Source organism: Crocodylus porosus, unplaced genomic scaffold (assembly GCF_001723895.1).
Source record: "Crocodylus porosus isolate Cpor-Errol unplaced genomic scaffold, CroPor_comp1, whole genome shotgun sequence".
Taxonomy (NCBI): domain Eukaryota; kingdom Metazoa; phylum Chordata; order Crocodylia; family Crocodylidae; genus Crocodylus; species Crocodylus porosus.
The window spans coordinates 75,435,525-75,447,209 of NW_017728931.1; positions in this window are offsets into that span (position 1 = coordinate 75,435,525).

Consider the following 11,685-nt stretch of genomic DNA (forward strand, 5'->3'; position numbering starts at 1 on the left):
ATTATTTGTAACAAAAGAACTTGGAGTTCTGGTTGAGGTACTTGGTACCATTCAGGATCCCCAACCATGTATGTTAAACTCCTGTAGATTGCCATGTTTTGACAATGTCAGGCAACATTCTACCAAAAGTAGCCTGTGTATGTATAAGAACAGCCCTGACAGCTAATGAGTTAATGCCAAACTTGTTAGCTACTGACTGGTTGCAACAGGGTATGGCAAACTTCCAGATGGCAATGTCTATATGCTTCTCCATGCACAGGGATCTCTCTTGCTAATGTTCTGCTACCACAGTTCCAATGATTTCAAAGCCTACGCAGACTTCTAGAAAGGTAGACTCTTGTCCTTCTGAAATTCGGCTCCTCCAGACATTCATCCTAGGTCTGCATCTATCCTATTCCACTAATCAGTGCTATTTGGCTGAGGCTAAAAGTTGTACCCCATCAAAGGGAATTTGCTCCAGGAAGTCTTTCATTCTCCCAGGCCTTTCCCATTATTATTACACAATCACTATAGCCATCTTTTAATCGAAAACCATCGGGCTGTGTGGCCACCTGTAAGTGTTCTGAGCAGTCTATCCTAGTGGTTATGCCACTGGGGAAGGGAGGAGTCAAACCACAGGCCAAGGCAAGGGGCAGGTATCCAAAGGGAAATTCAAGGACAGAGTTCAAAACACAAATTGAATCGAGGTTCAGGACTTAGAAGCCGGTACTGAAGTCAGGATACGCTAACGTTCAGCTGGAGTCAGAGTATACCAGGAGTCAAAACCAGAATCTGGTGAGCCAAGAGTCAAAGACAAAGTTTCCAGGGGAAATAATCAAAAAGCTAGAGTCCAGGAACAAAGCTGAGCAGGGTCAGGAGTTAGTGAACCAGGAGTACAGAATCAGAGAGGCTTACCAGAGCAGACCTCCAGAAAAAACTGTTGTCTGGCCTGCAGCCTTCTGCTACAGATGGAACTAAAATAAAAATTTAAATAACTGAGCAAGGAGGAAGTGAAAGAAAAGAAAACAGAAGAAAAAGGATACTCGAGGAGATTAAACAAAAAGAGAGAGAAAGCTAAACCAGAAGTAAATTAAAAGAGGTAAATAAAAAGTAATGGAAAGTAGAGAATCCTGATAAAATGGATATCAATCCCTGCTGGATTGTTCCTTTAGAGTATGAAAATAAATTACAGCTATAAGCAACAGTAATATGACAAAACAAGATCACTTAACCTAAACTCAGAAATTTTTTGTGAAAAACGACGATGATAATACGAAATCTAGAAAAGGAGAAGAAAAAAGAGAAGTAAACAGGAGGAATGCTTTCTACAATTGAGTTGTTTAAAGTTGGCTCTTTTTCTTTTCTTGGCAGCTTTATGCCTCAGCTTTTGCACCCTCTTTAAACACATAGTGGTTTATCAGTCTGTGAACACTGTCCAGATAAAATGCTATTATTGATCAACTAGAATTTTGAAATGTTAAGAAAGGTACACAAGTTATTTTGGTAGAGGTCTTTTCTCACCAGATAAGTTTTTTTTCCCCCTGCCAAATAATAATGGAGGCCTGAACCTGAATTTTAAAAGCTGATATACAATTTGATGGATTGGTTACTAGGCTTCATTAGCTTGATTGCCAATAAGTCAAGTCCTCTGATATTTAGAAATTTTAGTGTCAAATGTAATTGTTCTGCTGACTGTAAGGTAAGAGCATCAGCAGGATGATATGAAGGACATAGGATACATTTATTTATTTCAATTTACAATTGATTTGAAAAAGCACCAATTTACAATACTATTACATGCTGCTAAAGTGGTAACACAGATGTTACAAAATATAGATATTACAAAATCCAGAGCACACAAAATAATTTTAAAAAGAGGTGTCAACTGCTAGGATCTGCATCCAGGTTCTCTTTCTGCTTGCTTCAACTTCACATTCTCAAGTGTCAGGCCTTAAGCCTTTAGCAATTCTGAGAAGTCCAAAGTTCTCCACACTTAATTGAGACCCCAGGGGATGGAGAAAACTTTGTATCGACCATACTTATCTGTATGGCGGGTCTGATTACTTATTCTTATTCAGCAGGTATGACAGAGGAAGGTATGAGTACCTACACTGTGGTTCCAAAGTTCCCAGATAGGGCCACTCTTGAGCACACGTCTAACCCAGAAAACCTAAAACCTCTGGGGGTGTCCCTAATGGCCACTCTTGAGATCTCCATTTCCAGTGTGCTTTAGAGCAACTGAATGGGGTCTCCCACAGGGGCTTTGCAGTGGCAGACTGATGCTGGGGGGTATGGCGCCTAGGGGCGCTGCCAGCTGGGCCCTTCAAAGTTCTTATTACGTGGTGTGACCTTAAGTATTGGTACGAGAAGGACAGCGGGAGTGGGGGGGCGCAAGTGCAAACATTGGCCCCTGGGAGCCAGAGACCCACGTATGTCACTGAGGCTTTGTCATATTTCTGGGCTTGGCATTTGTAAACAGGAGCAGGAGGATGACAACAGTCTACTTCCACTTCAGCCTTAAAGGTTTACTGTGTGCTCTGTGCGTCTAAGAAGACTAACTTCTTCAGACAGCCTAGCAGGTGCACGTGTTTCAGAATGGTTTCCCGAAATAACTCCCCTGAGAGTTTAAATTAAAACTTTTATCATCCTTTTGTTCTTCTCTGTTTTTAAGATTCAGTCCTTCTAAGCAAAACCAATCTGATAGGCTCAACAAAAGAGTACACCCATGGGCTAGACTTTTAAGCAGCTGGTACTTGTGTTTGGCTGGTTAAGAGTTAAACAGGGCTCTGCCCAGAGCTATCCAATAAGGAAATGAGGAGGGCAGTTTAAGTGCTGGAGTTTAAGTACCTAATCTAGATTGCAGATAGGTGCCTCCATCCTCAGTTCAAAATCCTTTCCTAAGCAGAGATGCTTGCAACTTGTTTCAAAGAACTGAAAAGGACAGGGAGTCATGGTCATGGTCACCTGTTGTACAGTAGTCTAGTCACTAGAGCATTTGCTCAGGAAGCGTGAGGAATAGGTTTAGTTTCCTCCTCAGCCTGAGAAGATTTGAACCCATAGCTTTCATTCTCAAGAAAAAACCTTAGCCAGGAAGGCTATAGCCTAACCTTAGCTATGGGGTCATTCTTCATCCCTTTTGCTGAAGCTGAACCACTGTGCTGAAATAATTCAAGAATAATTGGGTGAAAGAGAACGAGTGTGTGCATGATATAGTCTAGTGGTGGGATTGTTCTTTTGACTTACAAAGTAAATATGAGAAAGCTAGGTTATTCATATCCTTAAGGTGATATATTAACCACCATTGAGGAGAACCCAGAGATCTAATGACAGAAACTTTCTAGATTGTAGTCTTTTTCATGAAACTACAGGATACATTTGGGGTAGATATTCAAAGAGGTGTATATATTTCCATTTTATTTTTCTTTATTTCATGCAACACATTTCAGTTACATTATAGATAGGATTTATGCTATTAGAGTAACTTAATTATTTTATGGCATTAAAAATAAGCTACTTATTTAAAAGTTTTTCTATCCAAGAATGATATTTCAGTTAGGACCTGATCTTGCTTTACATTCTCTTGGTAAGGCTCTACCACAGCAGACACAATGCTTACAAACTAAGTTTCAGTTTATCTGTAGGTTACAACCTTGAAAAGTTTTGGTGCACTTTCTATAACGTTCAGTATGTTCAGCTTCTGAAACTTATCACTATAGTAATGAACATAGTCTCAGAAAATGATTTTCTCATTTCTCAACTTATTTGTTCTGGTTTCTCTCTCCTAAGTTTACCTACTTCATATTATACGCCTGTTTTCTTTATCTCCTCAAACTGACTCAGGTACATGTCTGTTGCCGGTCTTTCTTTTATTACTTTACAGCTTCTGCTTTCTCCTGAACAACCCTTGTATGTAAGGTAAGTCATGATTCATCCCTGAAGATTTAAAAATAGTGAAAAATGAAAGATGTTGAAATCTGTAATGTCAAAAAGTGTATAACCACATTTCAGCATTTCATTTTTCTCTGTTGTGTCATTTTCTTTTGTCTTTATTACAGTATTTCAAAAGCTCTATAGAGTACAGTTCTTTTCTTTGCTGTTACTGATGTCTGAAATTCTGTTCCCTGTGGAGAAATTTGCTCTCATTTTACAAAAGCAGAAGCAAGTAGAAAAAATCCCCCACAGAAAACTGGGAGGAGGTAGCTACACACAGATTTGCATGATTTGCTACCTTTGCCATGTGATAGCAAAACAGAACTACTGTGGGCTATCTGTGCAAGTATTTATAAATGAAGACTTATTTCCTGAATCAGTGTTCTTTCTGTACTTCCATCCTCTAAAATGTAGCCCATCTAAAAATAAATGCAACATGGAAAAAATAACAACTGCTTACACTGTATGGTTCATCAGACAACTTATGATAACAATTCAATTAAAATTAAAAGTTTTTATGTAAAAATGTGATTAATTTTTAATGCTGAATTTATTGTTTTCATTGAATAGAATCAAACATATTCCTCCAGAATTACCATTCATAGCAGTCTGAAAGAGAAATGAGGAGAGTACATCTGTTTCTAGCATCTGGTAGACCATGAGGTTTGGGTTTTTTTTCATAGTCAATTCAGAATAAAAGTCATTGCCTCATAATGAGTGATCATAACTTAGGCTTTGCTCATATACAAAAGTTGCAGAATTTTTACCAAATTAGTTTAGATTTAAAAGTATTACCTTAGGCTAAATCAATATAAAGTACTTTAATTTAAGCCTGATTTAATAAGGTGTGCTGATTTACCAGTGGCTATCTGCCCACAAAGGATATGATGCTAGAATAGTTTTTATATGGATTCAGTGTTTTCCAGGTGTCTTTCTATGGATTCAGAGGTATAGATTTCAGCGTCACTCTGAGCTTTTGCTAAAGGTACCTCTAGTTAACCTAGCTGTATACGGGAACCTGGTCACTTGGGCTCACAGACTCAACGGTGGCCACAATACTGCCATGTGTGCAGTGTGCTTTAATCCTATCAGCCTGATGGGCTAGTGTGGTGGGCCCTTGTCTACAAACAAATGTTGTGCTACTTTAACACCACTGATGCAGATAATGAAGTATAAGTCCCTAGACTGGATGCAGTTATATGGGTATAAAAGGTGCTTATACTGTTATAGCTTATTCCCAAAAGAAATGGTTCATAAACTAAATAATTAGAAAGCATTTTTTTATATTATTAAGTGTGGTAAACTTTGGTAAAAAGCCATACTCCAAATGAAATAATCAGACTGGTACTAAAACTATGTGCAGAGTAAACCTAACTGGTTTCTCAAGTAAATACTGTAGGCACTTGAAGTCACTAAAAGTTACATCTACAATGGGGATTTAAGCTTAGCATTTTAACATCTAGCAACCTGTTGCCTCATGGGATCCATAGCCATAAGCTAGATAAGGCCTTTCTCTCGTAGAACACAAAGGGGAGATGATCCTACTGGGCTCTGTATACCTAACAAGCTAATAATTAGAAGACTTGTGTGGAATATGGGAGACCAATTTAAATCCCTTCTCATCTGGTTGATCGGAAAAACATTTTGAACCCATCACCTGCTTCTCATAACAATACCCCAAACCCTGGGCTACTGGATATCTAGGTTGTATCTCTCGCAGTAAGTCCTATTGACTGACTCTATATCCTGGTATTCAGGACACAAATTAATTAACATCCTTTAGGCACCTAACTCCAAAACAGGATCAATGGTTGTGAAGACAGAGGGGAGGGATACACCTTTGTCCAACCCAGAATTAGGTATTTTGCTACCTTTGAGGAGCAAGGGTAGGCAATTATTTGGGCTGGAGGGCAACTTAATCAGTTTGGTGAGTATGCATGCACACCTGCCTCCCTTGCTGCCCAGAGCTGGCACCTACTGGCCATGTCTGGAGCTAAGAGGCAGGGGATGGAACCTGGCTGCAGGCCTCCACACTGTCCCACCCTGCCACTGGGGCTCCTGGTGTGCGTGCATGCATGCATGCATACCTGGCCCCCACCCCACAGTTCCCAGTAGCCGTGATGGCAGGGTGGGGTGAGCACAGAGACCTACAGCCAGGCTCCATCTCTCGTGGGCAGGGACTGGACAAGCCATGAGTGGGGCTCAGGAGCTGCTGCGCAGAAGCAGCCCCACTTGCCCACCTGGCATTGTGTGGCAGCCAGAACCAGAGCTGCCAGGGTCCAAACACAGTTTGCCCAGGGCCTGCCAGGCAGGCAGGGTTGCTTCTGTCTAATATTACCCATGGTGCCTGGGAGATTCAGTCTGGATCCATACACCCTAGGTGGCACCTCCCAACAGAGGCTGGGGACTAAGCGCCGCTTGCCCAGGACTTGCATGGCCAGATTGCACCTCCCAGGTACTGTAGGGAATGCTGGATGGAAGCAGTCCCACCCACGCACCTGATCAGCACCACATGGCAGGCCCTGGGTGAGCCGTGCTTGGGACCCTGCCTCTGCTGAAGGGCAGCTCGAGTGGCCAGCAGGCGGGCAGGGCTGCTTCTGCCTAGTATCCCCTGTGGCGGTGGGCAGGGCTGCTGCTGCCCAATGTGCTTCACAGCACTAGCAGAGGTCAGAGCTGCTGCCTGTCAGCAGAGGCAGGAGCCTGAGTGCAGCTCGCCCAGGGTCTGCTGCGCAGTGCTGCTGCTTGCCTCTGGGCTGGATCCAACCTGCAAGCTGTATTTTGCCTATTCCTGGCTTAGAGTTCCCTCTTTTCAGCTTCCTAATGGCAGCTCTCCATTTGGATGGATGGCTTGTGCGAATACCTTCCTCTAGGTGCCTAACCCTTCCAGTGCATTGTATAAGGGAGCCTGGGCCTCCAACTCAGCATTGTTGATTTCTATCAGCATCAGGGTGCTTCAAAGCTAGCATTACAACCCCTCAATCTCCCTTGTGAATTAAGTCTTTTGTTTACATCCTCCTTTTATCAGATTTGCCACTTCAACTGCCTGAATAGAATTAACATGATTACACTATAAGTGATGCTGCACCATAAATACTGATTATATGTTAAATGCAGCGTATTCTACATCTTTGTCATTTTTCAGACTGTCTGCCACAAAAATTGTAGCGAGACAGAAAGCTAACAACCAGAGGCTAACTAAGAGTTTTGGAGCCCTGGGCATTATGGAGGGGCACATAGGGTGTGGGAAGGGTGCCAAGTGCTTACTTCCTTTCACAGGGGACACAGCAGCTGCAACAGCTTGAGCTCCCTAAATGCCTGCTGCACATGCAATAGCATGGTAGCACTGCAGACACTGCTGAGAGCTGCCATTCTTGCCACCCTCTTGTTTTTCCACTTGGCACCTCATGCCTTTTAATCTATACCCTTTATACCAGGTGTCACAAACCCACCTGCAGAGGACCCACAGAGCCCCAAGTTTCTCTTCATTGCACTGCCACTTGCCCCAGGAAACAACCCGAGGTTGTTCCAGGACAGCTCCCTGTCACAGAACCATAGGAAATCAGGGTTGGCAGGGAGCTCAGGAGGTCATCTAGTCTACCTCCCTGCTCAAAGCAGAACCAGCCCCAAATGTATTTTCCCAGCCAAAGATTTGTCTACCCAGGTGTTAAAAACCTCCAAGGATGGAGATTCCATCACCTCCCTAGATAACCTGTTCCAGTGCTTTACCACTTTCCTAATGAGAGAGATTTTCCCGAATATCTAACCTAACTTTCCTTGCTGCAACTTGAGATCGTTTCTCTTTGTTTTGTCATCTGCCACCATTGAGAGCAGCATAGCTCCATCCTCTTTGGAACCCCCACCCTTCAGGTAGCTGAAGGCTGCTATTAAATCCACCTTTCAGTCTTCTCTTCTTCAGACTGAATAAGCTCAGGTCCTTCAGCCTCCCTCCTGAGAAGGGACCTACCTAATTCATAGAGGCTGCCTCCAAAGTCACAGTCCTGGCATGGTGTTGGGTGCCATTTTCATAGTGGAGTGCCACAGCACCCATGCCTCTGATTGGCTGAGGGGCCCCAGAAGTCCCACCCTTCTCCAAAGATTGACAGGTGGCCACCTTTCAATCTCCAGGGAGGGATAGGACTTTTGGTGCCCCTTGGCCAATCAGAGGAATGAGAGGCTCTTCTGGTTCTCCGTGGGGATTGAAAGATGGTCACCTATCAATCTCTGGAGAGGGGAAGGGCTGCTGGGGCCCCTCAGAATCAGAGGAAGGGAGGGGCCTCTCCAGCTTCTCCCTGGAGATTGATAGATGGCTATTTGTCAATCTCTGGGAAGGGGTGGGGCTTGTGAGACCCCTCAGTCAATCAGAGGCATGGGGAGGGGCTGCCAGCTCTACCACAAAAATCTCCTGCTCCCTCCCACTTCCCTCTCCCCTCCTGTGCTTCAGCACACCAGGGCTTCCTGCCTCTGTTTGCATCTCCCTTCCTTCCCCCGTCCCCATTTTCCTGCTTTTTCATAGACCTACCAAATTTGCAGTTTCTGCAAACTCATAAGCCCTGTTCCCTAGCCTTCTAACCATTTTTGTGGTCCTCTCCTGGACTCTGTCCAATTTGTATTGGAGTGGGGGGCACAAAACTGGACACAGTACTGGCGATGTGGCCTCCCAGTACAGAATAGAGGGGAATAATCACTTACACTTACATTTATCTGCTAGGAACACCCCTCCTAATGCAGACCTAATGTATGGTGTTATCCTTCTTTACAACAAGGGCACACTCCTGGCTCACATTCAGCTTATTGTCCACTGTAACCCTCAGGTCTTCTTTTGCGGAGCTGCTGCTTAGCCATTTGGATCCCAGTCTGTACTGGTTCATGGGATTGTTCCATTATAAGTGCAGGACTTTGCACTTGTCCTTATTGAATCTTATGAGATTTCTTTTGTTCGATCCTCCAATCCATTGAGGTCTCTGAATCCTAGTCCTACCCTTCAGCATATCTACTATTCCCCCCAGTCTGGTGTCATCTACAAACTTGCTGAGGCTACACCCTACGCCATCTTCCAGGTCGTTGATGAAGATACTGAACAAAACTGGTGCCAGGACCAATCCCTGAGGCACACTTGATGCCAGCTGCCAACTAGACATCAAATCATTGATTACTGCCCTTTGAGCCAAACAATCCAGCCAGTTTTCTATCCACCTTACAGTCCATTCATCCAACCTGAACTTCCTTAGCTTGGTTGTGAGAATGTGGTGGGAGACCATATCAAAAGCCTTGCTAAAGTCACTGTAGATCACATCCACTGCTCTCCCTGGATCCACAGAACCAGTTGTCTTGTCATAGCAAGCAATCAAGTTGGTCAGGCATGACTTCCTCTTGATGAATCCATGCTGACTGTCCCTAATCACCTTCTCCAAGTGTGTGTGTGGCCTCACTATCCCTGCACCTCAGTTCCTCTTACACTGGACTCTGCAACTGTAGTGAGGGATTTTTGCCAGCCCCAAGTGGCTCCCACTTTTGTGTTTTGGAAGAATTATAGGTCGCCTTTTCTGGGAAAAGAATCAGCCTGGAATATCACTCGCCTAAAAATCACACTTTTCACTGGCAATTAGTAAGGAGCCAAACAGAGAGAGGATTCATTACGTAGGATGAACGAGCCATGCAAGTAATACAAACCATAGGTTTGGAGACAGAAATGTAGAACAAGTGCAGATTCTTACCCTCTCATCTGGCTTCCCCTAGCCATCCATGAGAGTCTTTTCCAGAGGCCTTTCTGCTGACTCTGGCAGTTAGACCGTGTAACTGGGGCCAGCAAACTTCCAAAGCCTGAGATTCAAAGATGAATATTCTAGAACAGCTAGGGTCATGCCTTGCTTTTGTTATTGTGAGTAGCAATTTTTCTGGCCCTAGGAAGTGACAGCAAGAGTTAATTAGCAGTTCTGCCCACTCCCTGAGTTCTCTGGCTCTTTAGGTGACCACCGATCCTCTGGATCATGGTGTATGCCTAAGAAGTCTAGTCAGGTGCTTGGTGAATCTGCTTGTGACAGACGAGCCCAATTTGAAAGTGACCCAACTTGTTACAAGTTTCACAGAGCCATGTAGTGTCTGAGCTGGAGTCCAAGTTTACAGCACACTACATCCTTCTTTCTTACTTTGCTTCCATCCTCTGGGTCAAAGCTGCTTCATGGTGAGCTGCACCAGTGCCAAGCTTTCTACGCTGATGTTACACCACCAGCACTTTGTACTTTGTATCATTTTTGCATGTGTTGTGGTACTGCCACAGAACTCGACCCTGCTTTCTACAACTGTCTCGAATCTCTCACTGTATCAAATATTCTTGGGGATATGGTGTCTTCCCATTCTCCTGACTTGGTCAAGCCATCACAACCTCCTCTTCTTGACAGCAGCTCCTGAGCGGGTCAGTCCTGCATGCTCCAGTACCTGTGTGTTTGACATTTTGTCTTCCTACTTTGTTCTCTGGCTAAAACATCCAAAACCATAGAGCTATACATAGCCGGCTTAACATAATCCATAGTGATAGACTTGGCACAACACAGGATTTCCAATGAGCCTACACCTGCCCTATCAGTACAATAAAACACCAGAAAATGATGACATGTCATGAAGCCCAAAACACAACAGGGTCTGTAACAATAGGAACAACTTTTTGTGGGGGAACAACCCTCACCCTCCATTTTCTGTCTTTACATCTGTCCTTTAGGCCTGTCTCTCTCAGGTTTGCTGTCCCAGCCTGAATCTCATGATGTTACAGGGGAATAAAACTACAGAAGAAGGCCCTTTCTCTTTTGATTTGCCCTGTTCCCCTGCCACATTTCTCTCCAGATTAAGTCATGGGTTGCGGGGGCATCTCTGTGGTCTGGCCACATTGTAGGTTTCCTTCCTCCTTCCTTTTCTGTCAGTAGGTACCTGTCACCTCCCTCCCAGCCTGGTTCTGCAGGGCAGGGATGCTCTCTGTGAGGGCCCTTACAATGCTATGAGGGAAATACTGGGTAGCCTGAGCAGCACGGTGCTGTATGTATGCAGGCGAAGTTCTTTGGGTTACTCTGATATAGCAGCACAGTGACAGCCTGGGCAGCACAGCACTATATTTATGCTCGCCAGCTATGCCCCTGCTGCTGGTGGTGTAGACTGGTGCCTGCCCAGACTCAGGAGGTACCAGTCGCCTCTGTTTGGGTAGATGTGATCTTTCATTAAACCAACTAAATAGTTGGGGGAAAAAGTTCTTTGCAAGGTCTGGCATGCAAACACCCTTAGTCAGGCAGAGGGAGTCTCTGCTATACCGATGGGTTGTCGGTTGTAGCCGTGCTGGTCTCAGGACAGAGGCAGGCGAGGTTCTTTGGATAAATGTGATGCCTTTTATCAGACGGACTGAGTACTCCTAAAAGAAATCGAATCTACCCAAAGAACCTTCCCTGCTAGGATTCTGGCACGTGGCTCGGGGCGCTGGCGGGATGAGGGCGGGCTTCGGGCAACCCCGCCGCTCCGGGAGCAGCCCCGCCCAGGCAGGACGCGCGTACGAGTGGGGGGAGCGGCGTCATTCGCAAGCCCCGCCGCTCCAGTGTAAGGACGCGCAGTGTAAGGTTGAGGGCGGGAGGGCGCAGGTTGCGCGCGCTGGCCTCGCTATTGCGCATGCGCCTTGCCTAGCCAGGCAGGGTGGGGGGAGAATTCTCGCCGGCCTCCGGGAGGTGTTGGAGTGCGCGCGCTCGCGTTGCCTTGGCGACAGGGGCGCGCGGGGAAGGGGGAGGAGGGGGAGGGCGGGCG